The sequence below is a fragment of the Schistocerca cancellata genome, chromosome 1 (assembly GCF_023864275.1).
Source record: "Schistocerca cancellata isolate TAMUIC-IGC-003103 chromosome 1, iqSchCanc2.1, whole genome shotgun sequence".
NCBI lineage: Eukaryota > Metazoa > Arthropoda > Insecta > Orthoptera > Acrididae > Schistocerca > Schistocerca cancellata.
This window is the reverse complement of record NC_064626.1, coordinates 1,039,296,872-1,039,320,068: the sequence shown is the minus strand read 5'-3', so window position 1 is coordinate 1,039,320,068 and position 23,197 is coordinate 1,039,296,872. Positions and strand designations below refer to the sequence as shown.

General features: G+C 44.3%; 1 pseudogene; it reads left to right on the top strand.

Moving 5' to 3' along the window:
* The first annotated feature begins 19,099 nt into the window (after positions 1-19,099).
* LOC126102929 (5S ribosomal RNA) lies at positions 19,100-19,217 on the top strand (annotated as a pseudogene).
* The last annotated feature ends 3,980 nt before the right edge of the window (positions 19,218-23,197 follow it).

Genomic DNA, 23,197 nt, shown 5'->3' with positions numbered 1-23,197 from the left:
CGGTGGGGGCGGCGGCGGCGGTGCCGACAACTCGAGCCTGCCCATCGGCAGCGACGGCGGCCGCGGGGGCGGCAGCAGCGGGGGTGGCGCCGGTGGGGTCTTGCAGCCGCGCGTCAGCGCCATCGCCTGCGTCTGCAACAGGCCACCGAGAACCTCTTCAGGACGTGCTGAAAGCCTTATCTCTTCGGGTCCTTGGGGTTACCCTGATAACTTGTACTATATGATTTTATTGCTTGTCAGAGTGCTGAACGTCTCGAACTACAAAAAGACACGATGGTAAAACCACAAAATTAATCTAAATGTCCCAGCAACAGTCCAGAGAGAATCTGTCCATAAACGAATAATAGCAATTCCCTCTTCGGCAGCTCGAGAGGCGTCGCTGTGTGTACAGAGATCAGGATAGAACTGGAGCATATTGTGGAGTATTCCTCCATCATCACCCAATAACAACCTTCCAATTGGTCTTTCAGGACTGCCAGATTGCCCACGCCTATTCCACCTGGTGTCTGATACGGAGACAGGGGGATTGAGTGGTAGCGGGATCTGTAGCTACCACGCACTCTGGAATGTACTTTCTTCTGATTCACCTTCTCTCTCAACATGCTGATGTCGCTTTATCCAAAACTACATGTCATGAAGCACACTACTCCTCCACTTGAATTTTCCATGTGGAGGTCACTGCCGAAGCACACTTCGCGCAAGCTAAGTTGACACTCGCCACGGCGGTTCACGGGAGCAACCGTAAAGGCATTTCCCATTTACAGCTGCTCCCATCAGCCTCCGCGCCGAGTTTAATGCTTTTGAATTCTGCCATTCTTTTCTCAGATACTGTAATCACATCTCCTATATATCTAGCACGGGAATATCAACAAGGAAATAAGATTTTCAGTGGTTTTTTGTTGGTTTCAGATACCTAGTATTCACTGTCAAGGTTTCAGTGACGGCTACATCCACTCGATTTGTGTGCGTCGAGATGAGCAACACTGGGTAATCATACTCTATGACACAGAATAGGAGAAAGCAAAAGGTATGGTCATTAACACAGCTATTTGCAAAAAGTTCGATGGGTTGTCATCATCTGCCCAGTCTTCAGGCAGTAGTCGAGGTCCATTAGAGCTCGGCCCAAGGTGCCATTCATACTAAGGATACTAAGGAGGGAAGCAATGCATCAGTCATCCAGACTGCCATAACATGCAGCTGTCTATTAACATTTCTTTTCCAACTTGAAATGCCCATACTTCGTTTCTCGTAGATTAAATAGTAGGCAGTTAGGCGGGTAATACAATGACCTATCATAGGATGAAATAAAATACTTAACGGTGTTTACATGATCTGCGAGTCTGTGCGCCAAGCCATAAAGATAGTCAACAGTATAAATGAAGCTTCGTATGTCGGGGTGGTGTTCGATGGTTGGATATTGACAGAGCTAATGAAAATGGCTCTGTGGATGGCCATTCCTTTCGTCCCTTCATGCACTGCATACATGAATTTCATTAGTCATTTACTGTGCAATCGAGAGTTCTACAGTAAGATTTAATTAATACTCGAGAAACAGTATCTTTTGCGAATTTGTGAAGATTAATTAACTTCATTCTATGGTGCATCATGATCGGAACAACGAAATGCACTGTCTGAAAGAGTATTCAATTTAAAAACTTTTTTTTCTAAGAATATAAATTAAAACAATTATCTGTGCCAATTATCTTTCCACGACATTTTTCGAGGATTTACACTGTCGTCTTCACTTGGATCAATGGGTTACATTACGTTACTGATCTTCTTGAAGATTTCGGTGTAAGTCCTAGAGAGTAACTGACACAGGTAATTGATTTATCTTTTGTGTTATACAATCGGAGTTTCAAACCACACTGCAACGATTCAAGTTTTCCTTGTCTTGAAACATTACTTTAATGAAGTTTGATACTAATGAGGACGAACTTCATAAGTGCCTTAGAGCACTGGGGAAAGTGAAGAAGAGAACTTTATAACAGATTCTAACATTCCGTCGACGTATTTGTCATAGTTTTTGATTCAGTTAGTGATTTATATTGTCAAGTCACGGTCTTCAAACGCTGTCTTACGTCGAATCAGACTCCTGATATTTTGTAACAGTAAAATGCATCTTCCTACGTAACAGCTGGTGACATGAAGAGGCATTGAATCAGAGCAGGGCAGAAAGAGGGTATTCCACAAATTGACTAAATGTGTAGATACGTTCACGGGAACAAATACTGAGGCGTAAAAGAATAATTAAACTGGTAACAGAGGGAATTGCTACGGGTAAAAATTGTAGAGGAATAGAAAGGCCTGATTGCAGTACGGACGTTCAAGCCGGTGTAGGGTGCAACAGTTATGCAGAGATTAAGAGCTTACACAGGCTTGTCTAGCGTGGAGAGCTAGAACTCACCAGCTTTCTGACTGAAGATTACAACGGCAATGGCAATGTACTATAGATGAATAAAAACAAATTTAATAGAAAAAGGCAACGAAGAGGAGAGGATTTAGGAAAAAGGGTAAGCGGAAGAAAAACTTTTGCCTTAACTTAAGCCTTCGATACCGCTTCGCCAACTCACAACAACCTTGTCACCTTTCAGATCAGTGCTGCACAATAGATCAGTCTGTCAACAATAACTGTATTTAAAAAAAAGTAATATAGTGGCAAAAAAGATTGTCATTGTTCTGCTCTCTTCCTGTTTGCGCTCGTACGAGGAAACACCCAACAATAACTACACGTCACGGATTGAAGTCCCCACCTGTTATCGGTAGGTGTATTAGAACCAAACATCTGCCAGTGAATTAGGGAGCTTCGTCAGTGGGAATCATGTACAAGGTACTTGATTATTTCAGGTACAAACAAAACGGGACGTGTAGAGAACAATGAAACAAACAGAAAACAATGGTCCAGAAATCAATGCTTTCCCCGATAGGACGTATTATGACTGTGCACAAGTGCGCCTAATAACACAGTCCCCGAGGATGCAAACTGCAGACACGCTCTTGACGACAAACGCATTACAGTAAGTGTCCCACATGGCCACCGTCCATGTGAAGGCAGGCGTCAGCACTACTCCTCATCAATGCCCGTACAGGTCCAAATATCCCAGGTGTGTTTCTAATACAGTGACAACCATTCACAATGTCTTAGGACTGGAAAAAAATGGTTCAAATGGCTCTGAGCACTATGGGACTTAACATCTGAGGTCATCAGTCCCCTAGAACTTAGAACTACTTAAGCCTAACTAACCTAAGGACATTACACATATCCATGCCCGAGGCAGGATTCGAACCTGCAACCGTAGCAACAGCGCGGTTCCGGACTGAAGCGCCTAGAACCGCTCGGCCACACAGGCCGGCTCTTAGGGCTGAAATACACCAAAACTTCTATTTTTCTTTTTTTTTATGTGTGTGTGTGTGAAGTGTGGGGATCTGGGAGGCCATGATGTTGGCGAGCCATGACCAGTACACTTGTTATCGAAACGCTATTTACCAGTATGAATGATGATAAAATCAAACGAGAGCAGTTTATCACTTTGCAATTCACGCCTCATTTGCGCTGTTTCGGAATAAACGTAGCCGTAGACGTTACCAGTCTTGTAACATTCGCTAGACTGCACTTGTGCATACGTCAAATGGGGCAACCATTCATTTCTGGACATATGTTTATTAGAATTATTTTCTTGTTCCGTTGTCCCCTACTCTCCCCTTCCGTCTTAGCCCATAAAACTCAAATATATTGTATAAGGAGAGTGCGCCCTTTGAATATAAGCAGCAAACGAACCACTTGTGCTCAGTAGTCGGAATGATTACTCTAAGGAACTCAGCAGGCAAAACCTACGGGAAAAATGTAATATAGCTAACACTCGATACTATATCTAGAAAATATCTTACTACAATTCGAGTTAGTTCCAGCCAAAAAATCACTTTTGTTAGGCTACATTCATAGCCATGAATATCACTGACATTTCACCAAACGTATCAAATATATGACCAAAGATTTACGCCAGCCTCCATAGCTGAGCTGCCAGCGCGACTGACTACCATGTGGTGTAACCGGATTCGATTCCCGGTACTTCCATGGATTTCTCCTTGATGGTGGTATTGGACTGGGCTAGCCTCGTGAGACCAACGGATGAGATTCTTGACAGAGTAGTACCGATTTCAAGGTCAAGAAACCTGACAAATACCAGGGCAGCGGTGTGCTGACACATGACCCTCGATACCGCATCCACTGACGCCACCGGCAGAGGATGACATGGCGGTCAGTCGGATCCGATGGACCCTTCAGGGTTAGACGGTGGAACTGTATTATTGTTGTTGTTTCTGGGGAGCGCGGGTGTTCAACACAGAGGTTATCAGCGCCCTTACAAATATTAAAAGGAACGAATATGTGGCACATACGCACCTACATACATTCACTCACTCCTACCTCTCTTTCGTTGATCCAAACAACCACTCCATATCACACGCCTTAAAACAAAGGAGATATAGAGGAAGTTGCTATACCGGGAATAAAAACGGAAGTAAAACGACAGAGGAGCTACGGCAGATGTATATGTGACGGGCTGATCGTTCAAAAAAGAAAAAAAAAGAAAAAAAATACACCTTCTGTGAGCCGGTCACACTGTTAACACATTAAGGACACCTCTCTAAATTTTTCTGAAACAATCTGGACACATCAGAGACCCTTTTAACACTAACCGAATTCGTTTCACTGTCACTTAAAATAGAGCGCAGAACTACCGGCAAATCTGTAGCTGCCCTCTGCTCCGAAACTAAAACAGTCTAGTAAAATGTGGCCCACGCTGATCTGTACACCACAAGCACCACACATTGGAGTGTCCTCTCGCTGGAGCAAGAAGCCGTGCGTCAGAAGACTACGGCCTAAGTAAAGGGGAGTAAGGAAGACTTCGTCCAGTGTTCGTGGCTGAAAGGAGGTAGGCCATGGCCGCATAGTGACCCTTACGAGATGCAGCTTATTACCTGTCAGTTCCAGCGACTCGGCTTCCCATCGTTGCATGACTATATACTTCAACAGCGAAGTGACAGCATGCAGCGGGATGACACACGGAAATAACGGAGGATCACGACATGCCTCCTTAGCTGCGACATCCACTCTTTCATTCTCCGCAATACCAATGCGCCCTGGAACCCAGCAGAAAGATACCTCCTTCCCCGCCGGCCAGTGTGACCGAGCGGTTCTAGGCGCTTCAGTCTGGAACCGCGCGACGGCTACGCTCGCAGGTTCGAATCCTGCCTCGGGCATGGATGTGTGTGATGTCCTTAGGTTAGTTAGGTTTAAGTAGTTCCAAGTTCTAGGGGACTGATGACCTCAGATGTTAAGTCGCATAGTGCTCAGAGCCGTTTTTGAACCACCTTCCCCAGCCGTTGTAATTGGAGGCGGGCGTCCTGGATCTTCTGGACTCCTATATCTACTGGGTACAAGCGTTGTAGAGAGTGAAGGGCTCTCGGAGAATGGGAACAGACAAGGAATTTTGTACTCGAAGTAGATCTCATCTGTTCCAGTGCCCACAAGATCGCATATAATTTTGCGTCTAAGCCACTAAAATCTCGAGGCAGTCCGACCTTGAGGATACGATCAGAGGAAACAACAGAGCAACCAACGGGGTCTCTCTGTTTCGACACATTCGTAAAGGCAGCTGTACAGTTGTGGTGCTCAGTTAAAATGTCATAAAATAGTATACTAAATAAGTATGCAGGAGTGCAATCTCTCCTATACTGCACCAAATCTAAAATTACTCTCTGCCACTGGAGTATCCATGGTGGGAGGTGGTTAATGATGATGATGATGATGTTTAGTTTGTGGAGCGGTCAGCTGCGCAGTTATCAGGGCCCGTACAAATTCCCAACCTTTGCTCAGTCCTATCTCGTCACTTGCATGAACGATGATGAAATGATGACGACAACACAAACACCCAGTCATCTCGAGATTGGTGGAAATCCCTGACCGCGCCGGGAATCGAACCCGGGACCCCGTGCGTGGGAAGCGAGAACGCGACCGCGAGACCACGAGCTGCGGACTGGCAGGTGGTTAAAAATCTGGATTTGGGGTTGTACGTGCCCCATGCAAGTGACGCTGCACTTGTATCCCAAATGGCATATTGCTCGTGGAAGATTGGAGAAAAGACGTTCCAGGTGTAACTTTACGTTACCTTTAATATGTTTATGGCGAATGTCACAAGCTCAGCTCAAGGACTGTCAGACGATGTACTTAAAGCCACATCGGATAACTTACGAATGGAGATACATATTCAGAATCACGTCATTGCCTCCATCATCTGCTTCATCTAGCTTTGAGATCGTTTAGCGAAGAGATGAAGATTTGCTGGACCCCGGTTACGCGAATCCAGCGTCAGAACACAGTGTTCAGGCGGGACTCACAATCAGTCGGGGATCAGCAAGTGCGCTAATCCGCGCTGCCCGCGCAGATAACGGCCTGCGACGCGAGACGTGCAAATCCACTTGGCGCGGCGATCGACGCCGTCGGGGGCCGGCGCAGGCCCGCCAGCCAGACAAAGGCGGCCTACGTCACTCGTGGCGGCGCTGCGGCGGGGGGCCGAGATTAGTGTCGGAAGCGCTGCGCGGTGATTCGCCACGGGCGACGTGTTCCTTCCTGGCCGCAGCCTTCTCACTCCAGTGAGCACCAGCCGCGTCCGGCCAGGGGTGCCACAACCACAGCGGCCGCCGCTCTACGCCGCTCTTCTTACCCGCCGCAAAGCACCATCGCCGCTCCTCTTAAGCGGCACATCTGCGCGTGGTATCGGCCTCAGACCGAGTCGCAGGAGAGCGTTCCTGACTGTCAGTCAAAATGGGAGCACGGTAAGAGCCGTAACGTGATTTACCAGAAACTTCGCTCAGTGGAAGATGGGTCAAAATAAGCGAACACTGTCTCGGCTTGTAGTAAATACTCGACGGTTTCTGAAAAAGCTACCGGCAAAGTTTTTTGAAGTATTATGAAGTTAATTTCTGTGCCTATTAGCGCATGGCATCTTCCGACCAAATGGTGGCACAGTGGTTAGCGTTGCGGCTACTTAATTTTGCGCCCCGTGTTCGAAACCCGATTATTACTGTTATTTTTGTTTTTCATTTACTTACTCACGTCTGTAGAAGATTAATATACGAATTCCGTTGTATATTAACATAACATTATCATTATTCGTCTACTAATTGTCCGCCTGGTGAATGAATTTAGAAAAAAATGAGAAATTTGTTTGAAAATGTTTTGACTGAAATTCCACTTCTTCATAATCAATTACAAGCGGTAGTTTTCCGAAAAGTGATCTATTATTCAGGGTTTGCCGCGAAATTGTTGCCGACACGCGAAATTATCAGCAGTATTAATGACATTTCGTCCCCGAAGAAATGTCACTGTGTCAAATCTGCTTTCGCGCGATGCTCGTGGAGTTCGGAATATCAGTGTTTCGAATGCTTCTACGATCGGTACCATCCAAAAGAATATAACAGATCATCTTGAAGGATAAACATACGAATAAAATATACGAACTAAGAATCGATATGATAATCAAATATCAAGAGTATCAGAATTTAAAAAGATTGTTACCTCTCTACATACCATACAAATATACAGTATATCCGGACACATGGCTGAAGATGACTTACAAATTCGTGGCGCCCCCCATCGGTAATTCTGGAATTCAGTATGGTGTTGGCCCACCCTTAGCCATGATGACAGCGTCAATTCTCACAGGCATACATTCAGTCAGGTACTGGAAGGATTCTTGGGGACTGGCACCCCATTCTCCTTCACGGAGTGCTGCATTGAGGAGAGGTATCGGTGTCGAACGGTGAGGCCTGGTACGAAGTCGGCGTTCCAAACCATCCCAAAGTTGTTCTACAGGATTCAGGTCAAGACTGTGCAGGCCAGTCCATTACAGGGATGTAACTGTCGTGTAACTACTCCGCCACAGGCCGTGTATTATGAACAGGAGCTCGATCGTGTTGAAAGATGCAGTCGCCATCCCCGAATTGCTCTTCGACAGTGGGAAGCAAGCAGGTGCTTAAAACATCAATGTAGGCCTGTGCTGTGATAGTGCACGCAAAACAACAAGGGGTGCAAGGCCCCTCCATGAAAAACATGACCACACCATAACACCACCGCCTCCAAATTTTACTATTGCCACTAGACACACTGGTAGATGATGTTTACCGGGCATTCGCCATTCCCACACCCTGTCATCGGATCGCCACTTTGTGTACCATGATTCGTCACTCCATACAACGTTTTTTCCACTGTTCAATCGTCCAGTCTTCACGCTTCTTACACCAATCGAGGTATCGCTTGGCATTTACCGGCGTGATTTGTGGCTTATGAGCAGCAGCTCGACCACGAGATCCAAGTTTTCTCACCCCCCGCCTAACTGTCATAGTACTTGCAGTGGATCCTGATGCAGTTTGCAATTCCTATCTGATGCTCTGGATAGGAGTCTGCCTATTACACATTACAACCCTCTTCAACTGTCGGCGGTCTCTGTCAGTCAAAGACGAGGTCGGACTGTAAGTTTTTGTGCTGTACGAGTCCCTTCATGTTTCCACTTCGTTATCATATCGGAAACAGTGGACCTAGGGATGTTTAGGAGTGTGGAAATCTCGCATGCAGACATATGGCACAAGTGACACCCAATCACCTGACCACGTTTGTAGTCCGTGAGTTCCGCGGAGCGCCCCATTCTGCTCTCTCACCATGTCTAATGACTAATGAGGTCGCTGATATCGAGCACCTGGCAGTAGGTGGAAGCGCAATGCACTTAAATATGAAAAATTTATGTTTTTGGGGGTGTCCGGATACTTTTGATCTCATAGTGTATATTACACAACATTTTTGGTGCAAATGGTTCAAATGGCTCTAAGCACTATGGGACTTAACATGTGAGGTCATCAGTCCCTTAGACTTAGAACTACTTAAATCTAACTAACCTAAGGACATCACACACATCCATGCCCGAGGCAGGATTCGAACCTGCGGCCGTAGTATCAGCGTGGTTGTGGACTGAAGCGCCTAGAATCGCTCGGTCACAGCGGCCGGCTAACACTTTTGGAAGGTGACTCTCGACAGCCGTCAAGTAATGAATAAAATGGTGTTTGACCATCACCTGAAGAGAAGATCTTCAATACTGCTCTGTGTACACTTAGTATGTTTGCTTCTAAAAGTCCTGTGTCGTACATTGACATTCGTGACATGCTCTACACATTATTTAAGTAATGACAAATATAATGTGGTGCTTAAACCATTTTAACCGTTATCCGCGAAGATGTCAATGACTGAAAACGGTTGATATTTGGGTTTAAAATAAAAGCAGCTGGTTGTCAAACATGCATTTTATACATACATCATATAGTAAATGTATGATACTTATTGCGAAAGTATTTATATGCTTGTTGCGGAGGATGGCCACACAAACAAACTTGTTATTGTGAAATCCGTTTGCAATTTTACAATTCATATAACGCACTTGCACCTCTAATTTCATAGGAAACATTCGTGTAGTAACCTTCTAGAGACATGGGTAGATAAATGACAAAAATAAAAATATAATAAACAAAAACAATAATTTGGTTTCGCATACAGGACGCAAAATTGAGTAGCCACAACGCTAATCAATGAGCCACCATTTCGCTTGAGGATACCGTGCAGTAAAACGCACATGAAGTACCTCGAAAATACCGCGGAAACTTTGATCGTCGTTTTTTTTCAAAAACAGCCGTCTATCTACGAATACGCCGAGACACATATTCGCTTATTTCGACTCCTCTTCCACTGAGTGAAGTTCCTGGGAAATCGGCTCGTGGCACTTGCCGTGTTCTCGCCATCATAGATGCCAGGAGTAACACGCAACTATCAACTCCGACCGCTCGCTCACTCGTTACCGCACGATACGAAATTTGTCGAGTCCCACATTAGATGACTTCTGCATCTACATTTACACCATTTTTATGCAGTTCTGACCTAACTGTTTGGCAGGGGATCCACAGAACAACTTCTATCTTTGTCGACTTTCCATTCTAAGTGAACACCTACATCTTTCCCTGCGAACTCTGATTCTTTTATCACATCGCTCATTTCTGCCTATGTACGTGAGAATTACCTAAATATTTTGTCATTCGTAGCAGAACTACAACGAAAAGCGCCTTTGTCTTAATGGTTGCCAACCGAGCCTGCTTATCATATCCGTGACACATTCCCCCCTGTTTTACAGTAATAAAGAACGACCTGCGTTGCTCTGATGTTTGTCGATGTCCTCTCCCATATGATAAGGTTCTCATACCGCACAGCATAGTGCGAGTAATTCGTTTAACAGAATTGTTGCCTCTTCTATGTGTAGCCCCAATTAAACGCAGCCTTGTCTTCCACTTCCCTACAACATTTTTATGCAATGATTTCAATTCAAGTTGTTCGTAATTATAGTTTACAGTTATTTAGCTGGATCGACAATCTTTAAATTTTGTAAACTGAAATTTACCGTAATTTTTTGTGCTCATAAGGGGAACCCTCACTTTTTATTGTCCAGGGTCAATTGCCACTTTTCGCACCATGCAGATGTCATGCAATTCGTTTCATTCTTCTGACGTCGTTAGTAGACGTCGGACAACTGTATCATCAGCTGGTCATATTGTCTCTTAAACCGTTTGCAGCCGGCCGGTGTGGCCGTGCGGTTCTAAGCGCTTCAGTCGCTACGGTCGCAGGTTCGAATCCTACCTCGGGCATGGATTTGTGTGATGTCCTTAGGTTAGTTAGGTTTAATTAGTTCTAAGTTCTAGGCAACTGATGACCTCCGAAGTTAAGTCGCATAGTGCTCAGAGCCATTTGAACCAATTGAGCCAAACCGTTTGCAAAATTTATGAAGAGCAGCAGAGGAGCTATAACGCTTACTTGGAGCTGCCAGTTTGAACTTCTTTTTTTCCCTAGATGACTTCCCGTCGATTGACCAAAACTCTGACCTTTCGGAGAGAAAATCATGAATACAGTCGTACAGCTGACACGCCAACTCCGTAGGCAATCAATCTGATTAGTAGAAGCTTATGAGGAACCGTGTCAAAAGTCTTCCGGAAATCTCGAAATATGGAGTCAAATTGAAATGCTCTATCTGTAGCGCTAATTATTTCGTGCGAATAAACAGGCAGTTGTATTTCACAAGAACGATATTTTCTGGTTATGTGGCAATAGATCGTTTTGTTCTTAGCCGCCCTTACATGATGAATGAAGACACGCCTTGTATACCGAACAACTTACGCACAGTATCAGAACAGTTTATGCATCTGACTGTCAATTTACAGGACAAGTACATTACCAAGCTGCGGTGTACAAGGCTACTCCGCGGGTTGGCCGCGCGGTTGAGGCACCTTGCACGGTTCGCGCGGCTCGCCCCGTCGGAGGTTCGAGTTCTCCCTCGGGCATGGGCGTGCGTGTTGTCCTTAGCGTAAGTTAGTTTCAGTTAGGTTAAGTAGTATGTAAGCCTAGGGACCGATGACCTCAGCAGTTTTGTCCCATAGGAACTTAACACCACCAAGGCTACACATGCCACCGTTCGTAGTCAGCTTAATCAAGAAGGTCATTCGTAACGATGCATTCCGTTTTCATATCTGTTGAAGTTTATGCGGAAATCATCATAAACACATTGTCCAAACAGAACAACTATTCGACGTGGTACAACGTCTGGTAGCTGACTTGACGTAAAACGTAGAAACTATTTCATTAAGACTGAGTTTCTTGGATAACACGGCTGCCACCATCAAGCGGGTTAGTCTTCTTGTACTCAACATTTTGTCTGGGGTAATGCAGGACATACCGGCTAATGAATGCAGTCTCTGCATCTTATCGGGAACAGTGTGAAAACCAACATAAATTATACGCACATAACTGTCTAGTCCTTAGAGGAGAGTATGTCTTATTGTTAGTTGTTAAGGCCCTGATTGTGATCTCCTGGTTTGGCCTAATTTCTCTTGTTTTTACGGTTCTTCTGCAAGATGCATGATAATGCCACTCAGTCTCTGGTGTCGGTGCTCTAAACTTATCTAAAAATAGTCAAAAGAATGCAGTCTTTCTTTCCATGATCTTTCACTATATATTTAACATTTTCATATTCATTAAGACGACAGGTTTCTAATCTTTCTGTCTGTTTCGAAATTTCTTTGATCTCGTCTTTGATTCTGACCGAGTAAAGCTCCCATAAACCTCAACAGTACACAACAGTTCAGTCATATAAAAACTTCCGATGAAATTTTACAACGTTTCTCCAAAAATATAGTTCTTTAATTTCACCCTCTACAACTGCCTGTTTAAATTAAGCCATGTTTTCGATGGGGATGTAACTTTATGTAATACTTTTTTTTGCTATCGGTTAATTTCATTTTTACTATCGTTCTCAGGTATTTGCGTACACATAGTCATACGTTCATACGAATGACCACGAGTTTGCATCTGGCCAAATTGCAAATAAAAGTATCACAAAGATACAGGCTCATCGGAAATACGGCTTATTTAATCGGTATGTGATGTGGACCCCGCTATGAAAGAAACAATTGATTGTTTATCACTATTGCGAAAGATAGCATTGTGCCATTCTTAAGATTTTGCATGATCATAACTTTGATTACTGAAATACTTAAATGCAGCTGCAACCGCTAATAGCATTCGATCACGTCACAACAGTGCGACGCGGCAAGTCAAAGAACAGTTGGTAAAGAAACATTGGCTTTTACTTCCTTGAAGAACAATGGAGCTTTATGTTTTAGTTGTGAAGGGCATTGCTTCGGAGACAGTTATCTGCTACAGTTACTTACCGACTGTAGGGGATCGTTGTTACCGGTAAATGCTGAATGATTCCGAAGAGGATTATTACCGCTTAGCGGATAGCAAGGTGGCCAAAAATTTTGTTCAGCAGGTGGGGGTCTTGTGAAAACGATGAGCTGTCCTTACAAACACTTCAAGAAATATGTTGGGTACCTTGTCAAAAAGTATTATGCCTTTTGAGGTCGCGTGTCACTTGTTACTACATGAGCCTCTGCCCGCCCGCATGTCCTCGTCCAGACAAAATTAATTACAATGGATAAGAGGAGCATTCGCTGTCGGTTTCATGATGCGCGCTGTAAACGATCAGGTAGAACACTTGTATATGTTGATACAACAAGCTATTCTGCTAATCATTTCGTAGTAATTTCATGACGATTCTTACATCTCTCGCAGCTAGCTTTTGTAAGCACATTTCGCAGCTACAGTACACACATGAAAATGTTCATGTGACAATTTCGATTACAGTCACTTAACACTGGTCCATCTGCTGGAAGACAAGCATGAAACCAGTACCGACTCGTGACTCATGACGCGATGACACAAACTGGTAATTCCGAGTGGAGAGGGATATGCTATTTCAGCAGTGCGTTTTAATTTCTGCTTATTTTGGGAAGAACACACATGATGGTTATTGACAGAATTACGAATTTCGTTTGCCACAGCAACCAGCTGATTCTCATATTACTGTCTTTAGATAATATTACTATTATCTGAAGACAGGTTGTTGTGACAATGGAAGTCGGTAACACTGTGCTATACTTGTGATTATGCCTCTTGAAATACTTTTAAAAAAATGTAAGCGTGATAGATTTCTCCATTCCGACAGGGTTTCAGACTTTACGCATATGGTGGTGGCGGAAGAATTTTAGGACTGTCAACATCACGGTCGTGTTTATCCGGACTAGGAGTAGAATTATTTCTTTAACCCAAAATCCAGTTTCTCAGGAAACTACACGGTGACGATGTAAAAATGGCAATCACATTGAGAGATCGCTGATGCTATTCACGAAGCCAGAGTATAATTTCAGGGATATGCACTTTTTTTAGAACCGCGGACATAATCGCAACATACAGCTATAGCAAGTAATCACGTAATTAATCACAAATGTTATTGTAACGTACATGCAGTCGCTCAATGGACATTATCTCTACGTCTGTGGACCATGTATCAATAAGAACACGACAGCTCGCGTTAAAAAGAATTGACAGGACCACACAACATCGAAGATGTATGAACATAAAAAATTATTGTAAAGAGGTACAGCACAAAGTATTGCCTGAATTCCATACCTGAGTAAAGTAACTCTAATCGAGCCATCGAAATCGATACACGGAAATGAACTACTGTCATGTGCTATCTTTTATCATGAGCACAAGTACATGTGTGAGCAAAACTTACAGACGAAAGTAATTTTTTTCCAGTTTCAACATTTCGTTGACACAGAACCAGCAACCTTTTTCATAGTTCATGAAGCGTTTATTAACAAGTTGCAGTACTTATGTTTGATGACTCGTTTCGAACCAATCGGTTCATTCTCAAGCCTGGTCTACTTAGGATGCACTGAAAGTGTCTGATCTTAATAACAAACATCAAAATGGCAATACATGCGTTATGAAGTGTTCCCACATGATTGTCATAATCAACATGTGCCTACGTGGCACGTCAGAATCAAAACTTAAAAGTTTCTGATTAGCATCTAAAGTACCTTTCTCTGCTTAGAAACAATCATTCTCAAGGTTTTCTTATTGAAACTCACTGGCAGTTTACGGGAGTAGGTAGTATGCAGCACACTTGGTTAGTAGACCCTACTAGTTCGGCGAAATCTCGTCGTCCCAAGGCCGGAAAAAGCTAATATTCTAGCGTCGCCCGGATGTGTCAGCGAAACTTTTATCTATTATAGAAGTTTTCCCCGTCACGTGGTCTATCACTTATAGACGTTTGATACAAAGTTTTCGAAACACCCCGTACATACTGTTTTGTCTCTTGTTTCAGTTTTAAGTGCTAAATAACGCCGGCCGAAGTGGCCGAGCGGTTCTAGGCGCTAAGTCTGGACCCGCGCGACCGCTACGGTCGCAGGTTCGAATCCTGCCTCGGGCATGAATGTGTGACGTCCTTAGGTTAGGTTAGGTTTAAGTAGTTCTAAGTTCTAGGGGACTGGTGACCTGAGAAGTTAAGTCCCATAGTGCTCAGAGCCATTTGAACGTTATTTTTTTTTTTTTTTTTTTTTTTTGCTAAATAACAAGGATGACTCCCTTATCCAACACATCTGACATTTTCACTGTCGAAATCAAGCTTTTTCATTTATTTGTGCACAGTATAAATTTGCTTTTTCCAGGTATTGTAAAACGTAAACGGCTTTCAACTTTCAGATATTTGATCTCTCTTGTAGTAAGACACAAGCAGGAAGAATATCAGGTCCTCGCGTAATCTTTGCTTGTCACGAAACGGGAGAAAACAATAAAACAGAGTTTAAGATAGACACAAAATATAGTCAAATGAAACTACATGGACCCAGAGGCCTTTTCCAGTCTCAAACATCTATAACACACAAATAAACACAGACACAGACAGACACACACACACACACACACACACACACACACACACACACACACACACACACAGGCTGAAGCGAAGAATGAAAATTTGTACGAAGAACCGGATTCGAACTCGTGTCTTCTACTCACTAGGTCACCAGGCAGTGCGCTAACCACTACACCAGCCTGACACAGTGGCTTTGCACAAATTCACGGACTACCCTAGTATACCTCCCTACTCAGTCCAAATTCCTATTCAAGCCTCATCCCAATTCACCTAAACTCAAACAGCATTACGGAGGCTCAGACCGTATTGAAAAAAAAAAAAAAACCCTTCATTAGAAAAGATGGAGGAAAAAACTTATGCTGTTACTAAAAGGTTAAAAACGCTTTTCTTGGGTTATTTGTTAAGTTTACACTATTCATCTTTTGCCCGCATCTCGTGGTCGTGCAGTAGCGTTCTCGCTTCCCACGCCCGGGTTCCCGGGTTCGATTCCCGGCGGGGTCAGGGATTTTCTCTGCCTCGTGATGGCTGGGTGTTGTGTGCTGTCCTTAGGTTAGTTTGGTTTAAGTAGTTCTAAGTTCTAGGGGACTGATGACCATAGCTGTTAAGTCCCATAGTGCTCAGAGCCATTTGAACCATTTTGAACTATTCATCTTTTCCACTATTTCGCACATATTTTCCGCGTCTGACTTAAGAAATTCGTTACGTAACACATAACGAAGCATTTATTAAGACGAATTTCACCTGAAGATGGACCCACATGGTCCGAAATGCATCATGTACTGAATAAATCACGAAAAATTGTGACTGAAGGCGTATTTTTTTTAATTCATACCTCGAGTGTATTGAGTACAGTCACGTCTGTAGCTGCAAAATATGGATAAAATTAAATTGTATTCGAATAGCACCTCAGCGTCGAACTAAACGGGTGATCCTTTCCGAAACCCAGGTGCAGGTGCTTTAACCAGCTGTTCGAGTTTAGGGGCAATTCCAAGTAGGCTGGGGCGTGAATGGGAATTTGGATTGAGGATGGAGGCGTGCCGCGGCGAGTATTGGTTACAGCTTTCGGTTTTAGGAGACGACGTCACAACTGCCTCTTTACATGGTCAGTGTTTATCGTAACTCGCTTGCGACGTCGTTATCGGCTGATTTACCTGTTAGCGTGTGACGCGTATCCTCTGTGGGGTAGCACGAAACGTCATCTCTGCATTTGTATCTGCATTCCACGTTTGTAAGTCAGGACGTTATGTAACTTTTGTGATCTTTAAATTCTGTGCAAATGATGTTTTATGTCAAATCACTTTCATGTTATTCCGACACATTTTCTGGCGCCAAAACCCGATAGAAAACCAGGGACCCGTAGTATACTTTGATCATAAAGCGGAGCATGTAACAAGGGCTTTAGGGATGTATGAAAGAAAAGTTTGCTTAAAGCTTTCCAAGAAGGTACAGGTTACCTACTCAACAACTCAAACCAAGATTCCAATACGACCAATTCTATAGTACTGCCACAATATCAGGGCTCCCTGTCACCTGCGCTTCAACAAAGGACGTCGAAAGAATTCGGGAGCGCCTCGTTAGGGTCATAACAGGTCAGTTTAGCACACGCGGTAATATACCAGCCATGCTAGGAAAACGTAGCAGAGGATGCTGGAATAAATGCAACTTTACTACTGCTGGACCCTGTAAGGTAGATATTGACGAGCTATATTCTAGGTGTGCTACACTTAAAGCGAAAATCGTCATGGAGATGTTCATCCAACCCCAAGAGGCTGTGCATCACCGCGCGGTTTACGATTTAAAATTACGAGAGCATACGATCCGAAAAAAAAGGGCTCTGAGCACTATGGGACTTAACATCTGAGGTAATCAGTTTCCTAGACTTAGAACTACTTAAACCTAACTAACCTAAGGAAATCACACACATCCATGCCCGAGGCAGGATTCGAACCTGCGATCGCAGCAGCGCGGTTCCGGACTGAAGCGACTAGAACCGCTCGGCAACATCGGCCGGCCAAGAAGAGCATTGCTGCGTTCTACCCGCATGTCGCGAAAAGGCTGTGAAAGCAAAATTACGGAGATCCGGTTTCACACTGACGCTTACCAGCAATCGTTGCTTCCCGTGTATCATTAGCGACTTGTACAGGCTGTCCATAAATTATCTTTACAAAAAAAATGGCTCTGAGCACTATGGGACTCAACTGCTGTGGTCATAAGTCCCCTAGAACTTAGAACTACTTAAACCTAACTAACCTAAGGACAGCACACAACACCCAGCCATCACGAGGCAGAGAAAATCCCTGACCCCGCCGGGAATCGAACCCGGGAACCCGGGCGTGGGAAGCGAGAACGCTACCGCACGACCACGAGATGCGGGCTTATCTTTACAACTTAACTCTTTAATAACTTTAAAACTATAATAAATATTAACAAATGATTTTCAACATGTGATAAGACAGGTCAAAGTGGGTTTTTATCTTCCAGGTGACGCCATTTCGATGCAAAATTTAACTTGGAAATCTGATAAAATGTGGATGCCACAGGAGAAAAGTAAGTGTGTGGCCTGGTCCGTATAGACTTCATTCTGTCGGGTTTTGTAAAGGATCTTGTATACCGACCTACAGGGCTTGAAGGTACGCATTCGCAATGCAATGAACATGTCACCGTGAAGATTTTGAATCGTACGTAAGGGAAATGGAATTCCGTCTGGACAATATTCTTGCCACTAAGACTGAACACACTGATGTGAATGAATGAGGAGAGAAAAATTTATGAGTTATTTTATCACAGGATGAAAACCATTTATTATAGATAAAGGCAAAATCCCGACCGACTGACTCGCTCACTGCCGGCCGCGGTGGCCGAGCGGTTCTAGGCGCTTCAGTCCGTAACCGCGCTGCTGTTACGGTCGCAGGTTCGAATCCTGCCTCGGGCATAGATGTGTGTGATGTCCTTAGGTTAGTTAGGTATCACACACACATATATGCCCGAGGCAGGATTCGAACCTGCAACCGTAGGAGTAGCGCGGTTACGGACTGAAGCGCCCAGAACCGCTCGGCCACAGTGACCGGCGCCTCATCGCTCATCCCAAACAGCAAAGGACAGAAACTTGAAATTTGGACAGTCTTTTGATCTTATATTGTAGGCGTCGTTTAAGAAAGGCTTTTTCGAAATTGCACACATAAGGAGAAGAAAAGGGTGTGAAAGGTTTTCTGAAAATACGTCGCTCTTACGGAAATTTTGAAGCTAGACACACGAAAATTGGTATTTGGTTTTTGGTTCTGAAATGAAGAAATCAGTATTTCAGCATTTTTGTAAATGTAACCCATACAGGGGTGAAAGATTGGGTGACAGTTTTTTTAAATAAATCATTATTAAACGATTACTAAAGTATTTTTAAGGCTACGTCTATGAAAATTGGTATTTGACTTCTCAGTTGAAAAAAGAAAATATTTGTGTTTCTGGAAATTCAACCCATAAGGGGGTGAAATAGGGGATGAAATATTTTACGAAAATATTTCATTATGGATGTTTTAAAGCTAAATCTGTGATCATTTGGATATGGCTTCTCGGTTAAAAATTAAAAAAAATAATTTTTTCAATAGCTTTGGAAGTTCGACCTCTATGGAGATATACAAGAGATGAAAGTTTTTATGGAAATGTTCCATTATACAAGCATTTTTGAAATTAAATGCACAAAAATTTGTATTTAGCTGCTCTGTTACAAATAGGGCAACGGCCTTGCCGCAGTGGATACACCGGTTCCCATCAGATCACCGAAGTTAAGCGCTGTCGGGCGTGGCCGGCACTTGAATGGGTGACCATCCGCGCCGCCATGCGCTGTTGCCATTTTTCGGGGTGCACTCAGCGTCGTGATGTCAATTGAAGAACTACTCGACCAAACAGTAGCGGCTCCGGTCACAGAAAACTACCATAACGACCGGGAGAGCGGTGTGCTGACCACACGCCCCTCCTATCCGTATCGTCATCTGTGGGTGACACGGCGGTCGGATGGTCCCGATGGACCACTTGTGGCCTGCAGACGGAGTGCATTCTGTTACAAATTAAACATAATAATTTGACTGTTTTTGGAAATTCAACCCATAAGGAGGTGAAAGAGGGGATGAAAACTTTCAAGAAAATGTTTGGCTACCCGTATACTGAAAACTTTTTAGTGCTGGAACTATGAAAACTGGTATTTCACTTCTCGGTTAGATGCAAAGAAATAAGTGTTACGGAATAAAGTTTTTATGGAAGTATCTCGATAAGAAGGCAAAAGGCGTGAGTAATAATACCTCTACGCGAGCAAAGCAGCTGGCGCTAAAGATAATTTACGGACACCCTACACAGGAGGGGAGTGGTAGTGGCAGACGAAGTACCCTCTGCCACGCACTATAAAACGGCTTGCGGTCTCCACGGCACCCTTTGAACCTATTGGCACAGGACTGTCAATCGAAGGCAGCTAGCGCGAGCCAGACCGTAGCGAAGGCAGAGTGCGAAAGAGCGGAGGCGGCCACGCGCAGGTGGCTGTCCCGCGGGGGAGCTTTGAGCGGGCGCGGCCTCCGTGTTGTTCTTGCTGCTGCGGCGCTGAGGTGCGCTGCGCCGCTGCGAGCACAGGCGGGCTGGTCCAGTCGAGCGGCAACGTCCGGCCAGGGCTGCCACAGCGCCGCCTCCCTGCGGGATGGGCTCTCAAATACACACCTCATCAGCACATCCCCTTGCCACATCTTTACGTCTTTTATATGCCCGCGGATATAAAAAAATGGCTCTGAGCACTATGGGACTTAACATCTGAGGTCATCAGCCCCCTAGAACTTAGAACTACTTAAACCTAACTAACCTAAGGACGTCACACATATCCATGCTCGAGGCAGGATGCGAACCTGCGGCCGTAGCGGTCACCCCGTTCCGGACTGAAGCGTCTAGAACAGCACGGCCACACCGACCGGCCGCGGATATCGGTATGCGTACTACAGTCACGCATAAAAACGGGTCCTATTGGTGATAAATAGTTCAAGTCAAGTGTTTTGAGCCGGCCGGTGTGGCCATGCCTCAGGCATAGATGTGTGTGATGTCATTAGGTTAGTTAGGTTTAAGTAGTTCTAAGTTCTAGGGGACTGATGACCTTAGAAGTTAAGTCCCATAGAGCTCGGAGCCAATGCAATTCTTTTCATATGAGTTACATGCCCTGAAGCAGTGGAAAAACGATCCTATCGGAGCAAAAAAATTCCAATATGTTTCTCTTTATTTAGAAGAACTGGACTGAAAAGTGGGGTACCAGCTGCCTCATTCTACCTTCCTCAATACCTATACAAATTTTCCCAAAAATTTTGGCATACGAACATATTCGCGCATTTTTATGTTGAGAGAGAAGAATGAAGACAGTGGCAGTGGCAAAGCAGCGGGAAAGTAATAAATATTCGAAGATAGTAGGCGAATGGTTGTGTTATAGAAAGAATGAAGGGGATAGTGGAACACACTTGGCAGTGACAGCATACTGATGGTGAGTGTTTATCGGAGGTGAGGGTATCATCTGGAGTGCCCCAGGAAAGTGTGGTAGATCCGATGTTGTTTTCTATCTACATAAATGATCTTTTGGATAGGGTGGATAGCAATGTGCGGCTGTTTGCTGATGATGCTGTGGTGTACGGGAGGGTGTCGTTGTTGAGTGACTGTAGGAGGATACAAGATGACTTGGACAGGATTTATGATTGGTGTAAAGAATGGCAGCTAACTCTAAATATAGATAAATGTAAATTAATGCAGATGAATAGGAAAAAGAATACCGTAATGTCCGAATACTCCATTAGTAGTGTAGCGCTTGACACAGTCACGTCGATTAAATATTTGGGCGTAACATTGCAGAGCGATATGAAGTAGGACAAGCATGTAATGGCAGTTGTGGGGAAGGCGGATAGTCGTCTTCGGTTCATTGGTAGAATTTTGGGAAGATGTGGTTCATCTGTAAAAGAGACCGTTTATAAAGCACTAATACGGCCTATTCTTGAGTACTGCTCGAGCGTTTGGATCCCTGTCAGATCGGATTGAGGGAGGACATAGAAGCAATTCAGAGGCGGGCTGCTAGATTTGTTACTGGTAGGTTTGATAATCACGAGTGTGTTACGAAACTGCTTCAGGAATTCGGGTGGGAGTCTCTGGAGGAAAGGAGGTGTTCTTTTCGTGAATCGCTACTGAGGAAATTTAGAGAACCAGCATTTGAGGCTGACTGCAGTACAGTTTTACTGCCGCCAACTCATATTTCGCGAAAAGACCCCAAAGATAAGATAAGAGAGATTAGGGCTCGTACAGAGGCATATAGGTAATCATTTTTCCCTCATTCTGTTTGGTAGTGGAACAGGGAGAGAAGATGCTAGTTGTGGTACGAGGTACCCTCCGCCACGCACCGTATGGTGGATTGCGGAGTATGTATGTAGATGTAGACGCTAGTAAAAGAATGAAGGAGACAGTCTAGGGGGGAGGGGGACCCAAGAATAGAGACAAAGAGGAAGTGAAAGTGAGTGAGAGCCAGTGTTAATGAGAGACAGATCTATGACAATGACAACAAAAAAGCGAGAGATAGTGCCAGCGAGAAGAAACTGCAGCAGTAGTAAGGAAGGAGTGAAATATTAGCAGTAAGAGAGAGGAAGAGGGAGACAGTGACAGTGAGAGAAAACTGTGGTAGAAGGACAGAACGAAGAGGACTGTGGCTGTGACACAGGAGATAATGACAATGACATCAGGTGAATGGGTGAATGAGCGTGGGCAAGTGGGTGTGTATAGGTATGAGCGACTTACAGCGATGGACTAGTGAATGTGAGTGGATTGCAGTTAGGGTTTTTTTGGGAGCTTGAAGTGAGTTGCATGCCAATAAATGCGCAAATATGTTCGTATGTCAACTGTTTTGGGAATATTTTTAAAGGTGCTGAAGAAGGTAAAATGTGGCATTTGATACCCCACTTTTCAGTCAAAGTCTTCCGAATAAACAGCAACTTATTTGCACTTTTTGTACTCTTATAGGAGCATTTTTCCGCTGATTTAACTATATCGTAAACCACTATCACAAAGTACATGCTCTTCGCAAGGGAACCTCACCAGCTCTACCTCATATTTTAAGGGTAAAAAAGGACACTTCCACGATAGCAGCCCCAACAATCGTCCTGCTCGAAAATTTTGACCGTAATTCTGAAAGTACGCTGCCTATTCCCTTCTGAATGTCGGCTTTTAAACTTCGCTCCACTCCACTGCAGCCACCTAGTGCCCGAGTGCTTAATGCTGTACAGCGGCGTGAGTAATGTGTTCGTGTATATAATGACGATGAACAAACAAGCGATAGAGCTTTATTCATTGCGTCAACGTGCGTGGTTTCTAATCTGCACTTTGTAACGCAGATCTCTTTGCTATGAATAATTTAGTGTTGCGATTCACAAATGCAGTGAAGAATGAATGAGGGTGTCATTAAGGAAGTATCGTAGCGCTATTTAGTTATTAACATCGCCGCTGTGCGTTGCTATTGTTTTCATTGAAAATCTGACACGATTAAAGTGTAGTACATTTGTAAGAGTTGCACTGTTCTTCAATGTGATTGGCATGATTAAACTAAACTAAACTAAACTAAACCAAACTCCGTCCGAACAGGCCATGAAGGCCCGTAGGTACCGACCGGCCGGCGTCTCATCCTCAGCCCACAGGCGTCACTGGATGCGGATACGGAGGGGCATGTGGTCAGCACACCGCTCTCCCAGCCGTATGTCAGTTTCCGAGACCGGAGCCGCTAATTCTCAATCAAGTAGCTCCTCAGTTTGCCTCACAAGCGCTAAGTGCACCCTGCT